At 40.4% G+C, this 14,767-nt stretch overlaps 1 protein-coding gene across 2 annotated transcripts in view; it reads right to left on the reverse strand.

Annotated features, from left to right (window-relative positions):
- Positions 1-14,767, reverse strand: part of NCKAP5 (NCK associated protein 5) — a 983,894-nt gene that overhangs the window by 935,227 nt on the left and 33,900 nt on the right. Inside the window, exon 1 of one of the 2 annotated variants that reach the window (XM_040474892.1) lies at positions 12,219-12,422. The exons of the other annotated variant lie outside the window; for it this stretch is intronic. The gene's annotated coding sequence lies outside the window, so the exon portion shown is untranslated. Of the gene's footprint in view, positions 1-12,218; positions 12,423-14,767 lie in introns of those variants that run through there. 2 annotated transcript variants of the gene reach the window in all.

The raw sequence follows: 14,767 nt of genomic DNA on the forward strand, positions 1-14,767 counted from the left end.
AATACCAAGCTAAATGAAACACAAGGGAGAGAAACATGTCAAAACACCACCACAGGATACAAACAGCAAAATTTTAAATGTGAAAAAATTTATAGGACAACATCTTTTCTGCCACAAATACATTGCAAGGGAAATAAAAGAGGGAAAAACTTACCAAACTAAAGAGAATTAAGAGACCTATGCACCAATTGCAGTTTATTTACTTACTTGGATTCCTATTCAAAGTATGAAGAAATCATACCACAATTGGGAATATTTTGTATTAAAGAGAATTACTATTATTTGGGGTATGATAATAATAATATTGTTATGTTTTTAAAAGAGTCTTTATCTTTCAAAAATAGATGTTGAAATGATGGAATACCTGGATTTGTTTCTAAATAACCTGGAAGTAGTGAGGAAGTAATTAAGAATAGATCATGGGGCACCTGGGTGGCTTAGTCGGTTAATGTCCAACTTCAGCTCAGGTCATGATCTCACAGGTTGTGAGTTCAAGCCCCGCATCAGGCTCTGTGCTGACAGCTCAGAACCTGGAGTTTGCTTTGGATTCTGTCTCCCCCTTCTCTGCCCCTCCCCCGCTCATGCACGCGCTCTCTCTCTCTCTCTCTCTCTCTCTCTCAATAATAAATAAAAAATGTTAAAAAAAATTTAAAAAAAAGAAAAAAAGAATAGATCAAATAAGATTGGGTATTAGTTGACTAATTTTCTAACCTAGCCATGAGAAACACGGATTCACTGAACTGCTTTCTCTAATTTTAGACGTCTTTTAAACTTTTCAGAGTAAGTTCTTGGAAAGAGTATATAAATTTTAAATTTTTTAATCTTTATTTTTGAGAGAGAGAGACAGAGACAGAGACAGAGACAGAGACAGAGACAGAGACAGATTGCGAGCGGGGGAGGGGCAGAGAGAGAGGGAGACACAGAATCCGAAGCAGGCTGCAGGCTCTGAGCTGTCAGCACAGAGCCCAACACAGGATTTGAACCCACAAACTGTAGGATCATGACATGAGTCGAAGTCAAATGCTTAACTGACTGAGTCACCCAGGTGCTTGAGAGTATAAATTTTAAATGAAGTTGAAGAGAAGCAGCTATTTGGGGAAAAAAACAATTTATATAATATCACATTATATCAATGATATAAAATTGTAATATTGGAAAATGTCCACAATGGAAAATTAAAGAAATCAGATTATAGAATTATATATAAGGCATGATTTTTAATTATGCAACTGTATGTGTGTTGTATCACAGATGGAGATAGGACCTGAAGGCTTATTTTAAAAACCACTCTTCTAAAATTTGCATGCAGTATCTCACTTTATCTTTGGAGAGATTCTTCCTGGCTTCTGTGTGGTCCCTTGAAGTTATGCAAAATAGAGCAAGAGTGAATATGTAAATGTGTTGAAGCAATCTACATGCAAAAGATTTTGACTGAGATGTTCTGTTTAGTAAGTATAGAACAGTTGCATTTAAAAATTATAACTCTGAAGAGTGGTTCCTTTAGAGAACGTTTCTTCTCTAAACCTGGGCTTAAGGGGCCCAACCACATACCTTTAAATCATGGCTTGTTTTTAAAAAAATGTGATGCTGTTCTGTGAGCAGTTTTTTGTAGGGGATGTAGCTTGGCACCTTGGTAGAAACAGAGATTCGATCTTATCTTCCAGGTCAGAAAAGATCCAGAAATTAAGGTCCTTGTTGGGCTGGATGCAGCAATAACCTAGACTTTAGGAAATTCTTTCTGAGACCAGTGTAAGGAAATTACTTGCCCCCATGGCCAGATAGACCAACCCTACAGGGGGGAGGGGGGGTTGGGGTCCTCTATTCTCTGAAGAGAATGGAAGCTCCTATTTCAATCATTCTGGAAAACAGAGTAACACTGGGGCAGTCACTGAAAGCTGAAGGCAATTCTTTTTTTTTTTTTTTTCAACATTTATTTATTTTTGGGACAGAGAGAGACAGAGCATGAACGGGGGAGGGGCAGAGAGAGAGGGAGACATAGAATCGGAAACAGGCTCCAGGCTCTGAGCCATCAGCCCAGAGCCCGACGCAGGGCTCGAACTCACGGACCATGAGATCGTGACGTGAGCCGAAGTCGGACGCTTAACCAACTGCGCCACCCAGGCGCCCCTGAAGGCAATTCTTGAACTCCACTGGAAAGAGCGATTTCCACTTCCAGTGAGGCTAGGGCCAGTGCAACTGCATGAGTGGACATTCCTACAAGCAGTTTTAATTTATTTTCTGCTTTACATTTCTCTTTCCTATCCCCTAAACTTCAGTAAATTCTTCTGAAAAACAAAGCCTGTTCCCAGCTATGCATTGGGAAATTATGGAAGTTCTGTCCCAAGAATCAGAAGGCAAAGCCAAGAGATAGTCAGTGTCTTGTTGCGGAAGGTCTAGTGGTGATATTACCAGTGGTCACCAGGGGAGGCCTGAGGAGGAATCATCAAGTTGGTCATGTCACATGGGCAGCAGCAGACATAGCACAGCAGTATGAGGTGGAGGCCACAGTGGAACAACACTCTGTTTCTGAGCATTTAGGAGACCAAGCCTCTGAAAAACCCTCAGAAGCTGCTGGGGTTCACTTTCTGGCAACTACATTATTGGAACTCAATTCTGCATAACTAGACATTAAAAGTGAGAGTTGAAGAGGGGCACATAGGTGGCTCAGTCAGTTAAGCATCCAACTTCGGCTCAGGTCATGATCTCTGGTTTGTGAGATTGAGCCCTGAGTAAGACTCTGTGCTGACAGCTCAGAGACTGGAGCCTGCTTCAGATTCTGTGTTTCCCTCTCTCTGTCCCTCCCCTGCTCACACTCTGTCCTCTGTCTCTGTCTCTGTCTCTCTCTCTCAAAAATAAATAAACATCAAAAATTTTTTTTAAAAAATGAGTGTTAAAGAAAACTAACCAGGTGACCTTATCTTGTAGTCTTGGGCATACAAGGGCCTCGTGGGCTAATACTTCATATGCAAATGTGTAAATGTCTGTGCTGGAAAAGAAAAAGAACACTTGAAGGACAGGCACCAAAATGTTAACTGGCCAGGTCAATCCTTGCTGTGGGATTATTAGAAATGTTTATTTTCTTTTGTATACTTTCCACATCCTTGCAAAATGTCTACCAGAATAGTCAGAGCAAATGATACTTTTTAAAACTTCAAGTAGCCTTCTTTTAGCCTGGTTTGTAGATGTCTGAAAGGTTGAAGTTCCCCAGAACTCTTCTGTCGTATCCTGTCCGCCTCATACATTGTCCATCTCCTCCTAGAAAGTCTCTATTTTGTATTCACAGTGACGTCATTTCTCTTTCTTGCCTCCTTACCCTCGTTTCAAATATTTTCTTCCACGCTGCCACCCTTAGGTTCTTCCAGGAAAACTTACTTTATGCTTTTTTTTTTAATATTTATTTTAGTTTTTAGAGACATAGAGAGAGCAAGAGTGGGGGTGGGGGCACAGAGAGAGAGGGAGACAGTGGATCTAAAGCAGCTCTGTGGTGTCAGCAGTGAGCCCGACGGAGGGTTCGAACTCACAAACTGCGAGATCATGACCCGAGCCAAAGTTGGATGCTTAACTGACTGAGCCAACCAGCAGCCCCCAAATTTACTTTTTAATGGAGGTCTAAGTTAAAGAAATACAACTGCAATCAGAGAAATCCAATCCATAGGTGAAAAGTGAGGAAGGCATTTTTGGTTTGTTTGGCCTTTCCCTGAAAGTAAAAAAATCATTTCATCCACACAGGTGCCTGGATAGAATAGATTTTTTTTTTACACATCATCATATATAAAGCCAGAGTCTTTGAACCTTTTTTCAGAGGTTAGGACTGCAAGGGGCTTGATGGGTGGCTTGAAGGAGAACTTTCTTTCCCCAGATCCTGCCGTGTAGGCTGCTTTGTAGTAGCAACACACAAAGACTCACCACAGCCAGCTTTCATCTGCAGAGACTGGCCGCTTGGTCCAGAGCACCGTGCCTGTTCCTCCAGGACACTGTGCAGAAGGAAACGATTGGTAAGTGCCCAAATCCTAACAGAAACGAATGAGTTCTTCCGTCATGATTCCTGTCACAAAGCCAGTATGTGAATAGCAGTGAATGTGGGGAAGGTGGCACCAGAAGCGGAGGGAAGGGCGTAGACCGGAGGCATGATGTTCCTGAAGCCAACTGCCGACTTCACAACCTGACCAAGGAGAAGGCTATCAAGAACACATGGCACAGCCCAGATGCCACTGCTTCCCCTTCCCATGCAAATGGCAGCCTTCCTCACCAGCCACGGGTTCTCTCACCAAACCAGGGGAGCCTCACAGTCTTTCTCAACACATCACTTCAGGCAGACAGTGCCAGCTGACTGGGGTCGTCACGGCAAAAGACAGCCCCCTGCCATACCCAGCCGAGGGCAAACAGTCTCCCTCATCAGCAATGCACCGGGAAAGTAAGGTGTCTCAAGATATTCAGAAACAAATGCAGGCGGGAAGTACATGATTGCAGAAAGATGGGCACCATCCTGCATGTCAGGCTCAGCCAAAGAGCTGGGCATAAAGACAGCACGCATATAGAAAGGGGCACTACTACCTTTCACAAAGCAGTTTACAAACACCAGTCGGTTTGCATCTAAGAAACCTGGTGTAATCCACATCACAAACCTGAGAGGTGAACAGTATTAGCTTCATTTTATAGCTGAATAAGCGGAGGGTAAGTGTGTGTCATGATCCCAAGGGCAGAGCTACGAGAGATTTGAATCCAAGTCAGTCTGATTAGAAAACTCAGACACATTCAGTGACAGTAAATATTAGTTATATGAAGATACATACACCATGATTGATCAGGCTCATGAATAAATCCATCTCGCCCCAAATCACAGTCTTGAAAAGACTTCAGTGTCTAGGGCTTGGGCCAAAGAGAAGAGATCACAGGACTGCTCAGCACATAGAGGTACCCTGCCTCATCCTGAGCAAAGAATAGAGTTTAATCCTTCAAATAGAACTCTTATCTGCACAAGAGCAGAATGAGATTGTTACCAGCCACTTCAATCTTACCTTCTCACCGCTGTGCAGCTCCTCCCCAGTTATTGTCTACTACACCTCTCTCTTACTCACTGAATATTTCATACATGAAGTAATGGAATGCTGAGCTATGGGCTATATGCTATCCTTTTGGTTTCCATTTAAATTTACAGCTTGCCTGCATGAAGAGTCCCGGGGTGCTAACTAAGGTGGTGATTATACTGTCCAACAATTAGTTTGCATTTCAGCACAATGTTCATGGCCCCTTTCCACTCCCTCATAACAAAGCACTGTTTAACTCAACACATATACACGCAAGCTTTCTCCCAGGCATTTTTACTGAGTGTGTGTCACCCAGATGTGCCTGCCACAATATGTTAGTTGTATTGGAAAAATTACCGGAAACATACTTAAGCTAGTAAATGCCGCTAGCTGAGACCAGTTTTTCACTACAATCTCCTTTTTCCACCATCCCACTTTAGAATGTTACCATGTTACCTTCCTCTCCACACAGAACATTTGTAAGCTAAGGAATCTTTGTTTGATAGTTTTCCAGGGAAAACGCTTTTTTGGAATCTTCATTTCTGAATGTAGAAACCCTTTGTATACTTTTTAGATAATTATGATGATAAGGAACTAAGAAGCTGAAAGTGGTACACGCATAGGGTTGCCAGATAAAGCACAAAATGCCCAGTTAAATGGGGTGCCTGGGTGGCTCAGTCAGTCTTGATTTTGGCTCAGATCTCACAGTTCTTGAGTTTGAGCCCTGCATCAGGCTCTGCAGTGACAGTGCAGAGCCTGCTTGGGATTCTCTCTCTCTCCCTCTCTCTCAAAAAATAAATAAACAAAAAAAAAAAAAATTCAAAATGCCCAGTTAGGTTTGGATTTCAGAAATATAATGATTTTTTTTAGTATATGTCCCAGGCAATATTGGGACATATAGTAAAAAATTGTTCATTGTTTATCTGCAATTCAAATTTATCTGGATGTCCTGTATTTTGATATGCAAATTCTGGCAACCCTACACCAAAAGAGAAAATGGAGAGAACACTAGATTCACAAGTGTTTAAAAATAACTTGAAGGCTGATTTAACAGTGAAATCTATTAGAACAAATGTTCTAGATAGGCATAAGATGCATACATCTACTGTAATTTATGCATTGCAATAATTTTAAAGTAGAAAAAGAAAAAAGAGATTTGGGGAAATAAATAAACATAGTTCAAAGGCCATGAAAGTTACAAGATGCTTTTTGGGAGGACTTTTTCATGAGATCCTAGGATTTCCCAGTCTTATGACCATCAGCCTGATGGAAAATCTCACATAAAAATAGGACTCCCCTGACAATATAAGAGATTAAGAGAAATACTCTTCCAAATTGAAAATGAAGATTAATACTGCTTACAAAGCTCTAACAATTTTTTTAAGTTGATCATTTTTTTAGTAAAACCAGGTTTGATATTTCAAGTCCCAATTTGTCCTCATAACCACTGAAGACAAGCAACTTAATTAAATAATCAATGAATTTGTTGAAGGCTACCAAACATACAGCATTGTGCTCAGAAAACTTAAGGTCATAAAATGAAGAGAATAGTTTGTACTCAAAAAATATACATTAGAGAGAGAAAGTTACATAAATAATTATGATTGACAGCACATGAAAAGCATGTATAGGGGCACCTGGGTAGTTCAGTCAGTTAAGCATGACGACTCTTGATTTCTGCTCATGTCATGATCTCAAAGTTCTTGAGATCCAGTCCCAAGTTGGGCTTTTTGCTGACCAGCATAGGCTTGGATTTTCTCTCTCCCTCTCTCACTCTGCCCCTCCCCTGCTTGTGCGCTCGCTCGCTCTCTCTCTCTCTCTCTCTCTCAAATAAACTTACAAGAAAAGAGAGGAAGAGAGAAAAAGAGAGAAAGAAAGAAAGAAAGAAAGAAAGCAAGCAAGCAAGCAAGCAAGCGAGGAAGGAAGGAAGGAAGGAAGGAAGGAAGGAAGGAAGGAAGGAAGGCAGGCAGGCAGGCAGGCAAGCATAAATAAAGTAGGGAGCCAGCAGAGGTGGTAATGGGTCAAACCTCCACCAAGGTGAAATCCAAGCTTAACCTTGAAGGAAGCATATGATTTCAATATGTGTAGAGTGACAGCAGACACTCTAGGGTTATGGACAAAGACAAAGAGTGAAACATCATTAGGGCCCAAGAAAGACTGAGTAGGACAGGACATGGCAACTTTGGTGCCTGGGAAACTTCAAGAAGGAGTGGCTAAGGGTCATATTATGGAGAAATTATAATGCTAAGATTACATATTTTGGCAATAAGAATTTATCAAAGATTTTCAAGGGAAGGAGAGTCATAAGATCTGTTTTTTTGAAAGATAACCCTAGAAAACAACATAAAAGTTAGCCTACAGAGGTTGGAGATCAGAACACTAGCTTAGGTATATATTCAGTCTTGAAGAGGCATGTTTAAATTAAAGAAGAAACAATGGAAAAGAGCTATTAAAGAACACTGACAAGGGCAGGTCAGAGAGGTAGAAAAATAAGAAGAAATCAGAGTCACAGAAGTCAGTGGAAGAGAAAGGTTAGCCAAGAAATGAAAGCTTTCAAGTAGGCAACTCTCAAGAAGAGGCAGTTGGATTTAGCAATAACGCATCCCTGGCAGACTTTTCAGAGAACAATTTTAGATCAGTGGTAAAGGCAAGGGTTTGGTTAGAATGAAGGGAAGTGTTTCTGCTTCCAGCAATGTAACTGATAAAACAGGGCAAGCCCTTTTAAATATAGATCTCACTTGAAAGGAAGGGGAAAAATCCTAAGAGCTAAAAAGGACACTACCTACCCAACCAAACAAACAAAACAAGAAGCAAACAAAACAAAACAAAACAAAAACAACACACCCAGAAAGGAAAACAAATGCTGAATCAGTCACTACTTGGGTGGACTTTTCCCCTTCCAGGGACCTAGAACCACTTGGTGAACAGGTCACAAAACCTCCACAAGATGGGGAGCTCAAATTTAGATGCCCACAAAACCCAAGACCTTTGAAAGACTGGATGCTCCAGGGGCACCTGGGTGGCTCAGTCGGTTAAGTGTCCGACTTCAGCTCAGGTCATGATTTCACAGTCTGTGAGTTCGAGCCCCTCGTCGGGCTCTGTGCTGTCAGCTCAGAGCCTGCAGCCTGCTTCAGATTCTGTGTCTCCCTCTCTCTGCCCCTCCCCTGTTCATGCTGTGTCTCTCTCTGTCTCAAAAGTAAATTTAAAAAAAATTAAAAAAAAAAAAAAAGACTGGATGCTCCATGAAATGGTGGATTTTTAGGAAAAAAAAAATCTACTCACCTACAAAAAGAAGACAATCTGGAAAATGATCCTATCAACCTCAGGTCTTGTCAGGAAAATAAAACCTCCCCATCATCTAACCATGAGTAGCCAGATAAAATCTAGGACAAATTAAGTATGTCATGGGACATACTTAATACTTTGAAAAGTATTAATTATCTGAAAATAAAGTTTAACTAGGTACCCTGAACTTCTTTTCTTACATCTTGTCAAATGAGCCTTTGTTGCAGGATTTTTTACCACAATACCTGGGATTCATTGTCTCACCACCTCAAAGAATCAAGAGGTGGATACAAAATGAGCAGCAGGCAAAAGTTTATTATAATATAAGATTAGAATAGTAGAAAAGCTCTCTTTACAGAGAGGGGACATTCAAAAGTGAATGCCCAAGGACTACAGGGAGGGTCCTTGTTTTATAAGGTTCTGGTCAGCCCTCCCCCCTCCCTTTCCCCTTGTTCCTCCTCAGGTTTTACCCTTATTGGCTAGTAATTCTAGGTGCTGGTAGTTCTAGGTTCTGGGTTGTCCATTCCTGATTGGATCATTTCCATTGTATGAGGGGTGGTCTATGGCCATACTTAGGTCTTTTATCAAATTCCAGAGGGGAAACCTGAGGGGAGTAGTTGGGGTCTGTTACATTCTTAAGAGGATCCTATGCTTAAGAGAGCTTGCCATGGTCAGACACTCCCAGCAGTGTTCCAAAATAGGTATTTTTCCCCATCGAGGGACCTCAGGCCCTAATCTTTCCCTCTCTGCCTACTGAATCCTATCTTCTCTTATCACTCAGATTAGGGAAGTACAAAAAATTTTAAGGGGAAATCCTTTTTAATGTAAATACATATATTTTTAATCCACACCTAGAATACCATAGCAATTCTATGGGTCACCAAAGACAAACATGACCTTAAAAACAGCCAAAGAGAAAGTACCTTCAAATATGTATGTGTGTGTGTATATATATGTATGTGTGTGTGTGTGTGTGTGTGTATACATATACATATTAGAATGACACAAAGAAATTAAGATTCCAATGATAGCAGATCTCTCAGAAGCCATGAGAATAACTCCCACATCCAGTTTCCTACCTACCTAAACTGCCACTCAGCAGTGAAGTCAAAGAAAATGTATTTTCTGACAAGCAAAAATTTTCAAGTTTACCATGAATAGACTTTCACTAAAGGAATGAGTACAGAAAGTATGAAATGAACGGTGGACAAGGAAATTGATGAATGCATAGGTAAATCTAATCAAGCATTGGCATGTAATAGCCACATGATTGTGTCAAATTAGGAAAGCACAAAAACAAGGTAGAACTAAAATATTTAACAACACGAAGAAGTTTATAAGAGATTTTTTTCATAAGGGAAGACACTGCTATTGCATTAAGTTAAGCAAACATATAGAATTTTAAGGGCAACAAATAAAAGAATACAAGCCCACAGTGATTAAGAATAATAATAATAAAAAAAAAAGCTGTGCGATAAGCACGGAGCCTACTTGGGGTTCTCTCTCCATCTCTCCCCCAGCCTCAAAAAAAATAAATAAAATGAAAAAAAATTTTAAACAAATTTGTACAATATCAATCATTAGAGAAGATCTTGAACAATGGGATCTCTAATGTATTACTGGTTGGAGTATAAACTGGTTCAGTAATTTGAAAACCAAATGGTAACCTTCAGTAAATCTGACAAGGCACAATCCCTATAATCCAGCAATTCTACTCCTAAATATAGACCTTTAAAAACTTTTGCATATGGACACAAGGGGACATGATCACGGCAACATTATTTGAAACAAGAAAAAATTGGTTTGGGGTGACAAGTGATGATCAATAAGGAACTTTCCAAATTTCCCAGTAAGAAACTAATTGAATAAAAGGGGCCTTTCCAAGAAGGAGGAGTTACACTTCCCATGGGTTCCCCAAACTCCAGGTGTTAGGTAGCTTATGTGCCTAACAACTACCAACAACTCATACTTCATCCTCAAACTTCTTGACACCAAAACAGTCTGACCATCCCCAAGTCCTACAAGGGTCTTCTCCTGTTAAGCTCACCAAAAGGCAGAGCAACAGGATGGAGACATCCCACTGGTGGATCCATTCTGCAGAAAACCCATCCCCAGTGCATCCAAATGCACATGAGCTCAAACACACCTCTGGAAAGGATACTGGGAGACTGTCTCCCACTTTGCTGCCAGCGAGTCCCTGTTTGCACCAAGTAATAGTGCTGATATCTGCCCTGACTCCTTGACATAAAAGTTGCAAGAAAATGAAATATCCATTAGCAGGAGAGCATATAGATAAACCACGGAATTTTATACAACACTGAACACTATCATCATGGATGAATCTCACTACCACAATAATGACTGAAAATATGGAGAAGATACCAAGTCACAGAAAAATACACTCAGTAGAGTACCATTTGTGCAAAGCTTAAAAGTATGACAAATAATATGACATAGTGAGTAGTCATACATACATACTTAGTACTATTACAAAGAATGACATGGGGGTGCTTGGCCGGCTCAGCTGAGACAGCATGCAACTCTTGATTTTGGGGTTGAAATTTCAAGCCCCACGTTGGGTGTAAAGATTACTTACAAAAAATAAAATCTTTAAAAAAAAAGAATTATATGGGAAGGATAATTACCTCACCCCAAATTCAGAATAGTGGTGGCATCATTGTGTACTGGGAGAAAGTGAGATATGAGTAGGGATAGGTGCCCACAAGCATCAGTGTTACTGGTAATGTTCTATTTGTTCAGCTGAGTGTTGAAACATGAGTCTTGACTATGTTCTTCTGTACGCATTGTCTTAAATATTTCATAATGTTTTAAATGAATAACTACGAGGTAAAGAAGCAGAGTCAGCACATATCATTCCTGTAAAGAGGAAAATATGCAAGAATTGAAGAAGGTATCTTTTAGGCTGGGGATGGAGGGCCCCTCGGAGGCCACTCAAATGGAATTCAGTAGACAGACATTCTCCAGAATGTTCTGAAGTCATTCTATAGCATTGAGATGCTTATAAACAAAATTATATCTTCACTAGCAGAGGGAGGTGAACCATATAATAGCTTTATTTTAATTAATCACACAAACTTCTGCATAACATTTTTTTGCCTATCTTTTAATACACTAAACAACCCCTAAACACAATATCCTTTCACTTGTAAATAAACCACTTTCTATATTACCTATGCAAATGTCAACATTTAGGCTGGAATTACACTAATATTCATTGCATATGCTTCTGGTCTTATAGAGTAGCTCTGCCTCTAAGCATTTGCCAGTGAATGAATGAATAAATTAAATAAATGAAACTGTATTAAAGAGTTAGTGTGTAAAGAATTAGCTTAAATGGCTCAAATTCATGTTGATGGCAGCCAAATACAACATCCAACAAATAAGAACAACTACAAGTCAAGAGCTGTGCAAGGCACTAGGGCTATGAAGACAGTGAAAGTGCTTCCAGAGAGACCATGCCAAACTTGTATCATAACTTTTATTACCTCTTATGGAAATGACTCCCCCACTCTCCTATGCCCTTTGTGAAGACAAATTTTGCTCAATTTCCCTCTTTATTCCAATTCAGCAAATAGGCATAGAGGTGGATAAAGGTGACAGTTAAATTAGAGAATGAAATAGAAGCTCTTGGGAGTTCTCTGGTATCTGGGAATCTTTTACATTATATGCATCTCTGTTCATACAGACATCAGAGATTTGATTTTAGCTCTAAGAGCAGCAAATGTTAGCAACAAGGCATTTCTCTGCTTTCTCCAAGTAAAAGATTCCAATTGTTTTCTTTCCTTCTAATGTCTTAAGGTTTTTCCCCCCCTTCAAGCAATTAGATTACTTTAGGAGAGAAAATATACAGTTCAAATTTTATTTTAAGAGATAAATTATTTTTACCTTTTTCAACCACCTAGTGGCTTCTTCCACAGCTGCATCTGGTTCTGCATTTTCTGCCACCAAGGGTGAGGTTCCAGAAATTTGCTCTATAATCCTAGCCCATCCCATAGAGGCCAGCCATGAGCTGGGAAGACTCTGGAGATAGGGCTTTTGGAGCAGGTCAGAGTCAAGCACCAATTGTCCTGTCCATAGCCATCCTCTGCTCCTGTCTGGTTGTGCCTGGCACCAACAGAGTGGGAGAGGAGGAAGGCAAGCACGTGGGCATAACTTCCTGCCAGGGCAGGAGCCAGCCTCCAGGCCATGGCCCCAGAGTCTGCTCTGGGAGACTGTTGTTTGTCCAGTTTAACCAGCTCAACCCGAGGGAACCCCATGCCTCAGCACGTAGGGACTAGAGGGGGTGGCAGGACTTCAACAAGTCAGATGTCTGCTTAGCAGAGCTACCTTGAGTTCAAACTCTTCCAGACCAGGCTCACCATCAATCACCTCTACTATGTCAACGGAAAACCTATCATACAAAAATGTCTTCCTCCATTAGTGATCAACACATCTATCCTGGTTAAACCCTCACTAGCAGATCAGCCCAAGGCATAGCTCACCATTTTACCCAGGTGAACATACAGAAAGCCTTGTCTTCAGAAATAGGCAGTCTGCCTGGTTTTGTTTGTTGGTTGGTTTTTTGCTGCAACAATTCATAGAAGAGTGTGAATCAGTCGGCAAGAGGGGAGGGGAAGGAAGATGTGGTTGATACACCCTTAAAAAAGGGTGTTCTGGGTAGTCAAAACATTTATAACTAGAGCATGATCTTCATGGAGTGAGGCTAATGTGTTTCACAAGCAGGCAGAACTGTAAAACTTCTAAACTGAGACACCCGTAACATTTCACATTGCCTATGAAATACTGACAGGAAATACTACTTTCAGAGAAAACTTGATAAAGTTGAGATAATGCAGTGAGAAATCTAACTGCTGAGGAACTGGATTCCTGCCTTCAGCCCTGGTTGGTCCATTCATTTATGGCAGTAAATAAATGTTATGAAAGTTCATGTAAAAACTATTATCTAAATGGTTGAATATGAAAGGCTTGCATTATAGCCAGGCATGCATTTCTGGCAGAGGAAGCACAAGTTTGTTCACAATGTCTTTTTTTAGACTACTTTGAGGAAGAATGTCATCATTGGAATACTGTGAACCATAGCAAGTTTCATCTTTTTTTTTTCTTTATGGAATGAGAAATGACATCAGTTTACATGTCATCTGAGAAGAAAGGAATTTCTTTTGTTGAAAGGCATCCACATCTCCCTGTCTTTGCGAGGCTTTGTTACTGAAACAGACTTTATTATTGTTAATTGTTTGGTGGCCATTTATGGGATTGGTAGCTAAATAAATTTTTGTCTCACCAACAAGTCTGTGCATTTACACATATTTTATTGACCTAGTAATTTTACCAGTGTTATACGTGTTATACACTCATGACGATCTTAAGGAAATGCTGACACTTAAAACCCCATTACTTTCAACTCGGTAGGAAAATACCACAAGAAGAAAACTTTTAACCCATATGTATAAAACCTAAAAGTATTTCAACCTACCCCACAACGCCACCTTGGCCTGCAAACCTTTTCCTTCTCATGTGTTTTTCTATAATGATAAACATATTCCAGTTAACTTCCAAGCAGCATTCAAAGAATAATCCGTGGCTGCCCTATTTCTAGCTCCTTTACCCATTTGATATCGGGTTGTCACTTCTAATGTTTTAATCACTCTCAAGTATATGCCCATGGCCACTGCCTCTGTGCAGTCCCTAGACATCTTTCACCTGAATTAATCTCTCAACCCATCTCTCCACTTTCAATCTTCCTGTCTATAATCCACTTTCCATCACTTTGAGGGTCCTCTGGCCTTGTAGATAAAGTCCAAAAGCCTACAGTGTGGTACCCAAAGCCCTCATGATGTGGGGAAGCTTTTCTCCCTCTAACCATTTCACCAAGTTCTCCCATTCACATTCTATATGCCAATCATAGAAAAATGGTTGTGGTTCTCAAAAGCACCATGCTCTCTCTCACCTGTAAGCCTTCATATCTTTGCTCTCCTCTGCCAAAAAAACACTTCTTTCCAACTTTCCCACCCATGACTGAAACCTTTACCCACTGGACTCCTGCTTGTCTCTTACAATTCCATTCTGGCAGTACTTCCAAATGGAAGCCTTCTCTGACATGCCTCTGCCCTACACTTGGTTAAGCACCTTCTGTATGCTCTCTGGGTACTAAGTGTTTGACACGTGTTTGTAGAATGAATCCTTTACCCTAATAAGCATTTCCAATTCCATTAAACCTCTGAAGTGACCATGATTATTTGCTTGCCATCCCATCGACATGGTTTGTATATGCCCATCTCCACACCTTTCCCCACTATCCACCACCTTGGGATGTTTTCCTTCTTCTTCAGGGAAGATCTCTCTGAACATTTATGTCAATCCTAGGCAATGTTTCTGACCTCTGAATTCATGGCACATTTTGCATATGTTTCTCAATTAGCATTTATTTATACACA

The sequence above is a fragment of the Herpailurus yagouaroundi genome, unplaced genomic scaffold (genome assembly GCF_014898765.1).
Source record: "Herpailurus yagouaroundi ecotype Mexico unplaced genomic scaffold, PumYag 140, whole genome shotgun sequence".
NCBI classification, from domain to species: domain Eukaryota; kingdom Metazoa; phylum Chordata; class Mammalia; order Carnivora; family Felidae; genus Herpailurus; species Herpailurus yagouaroundi.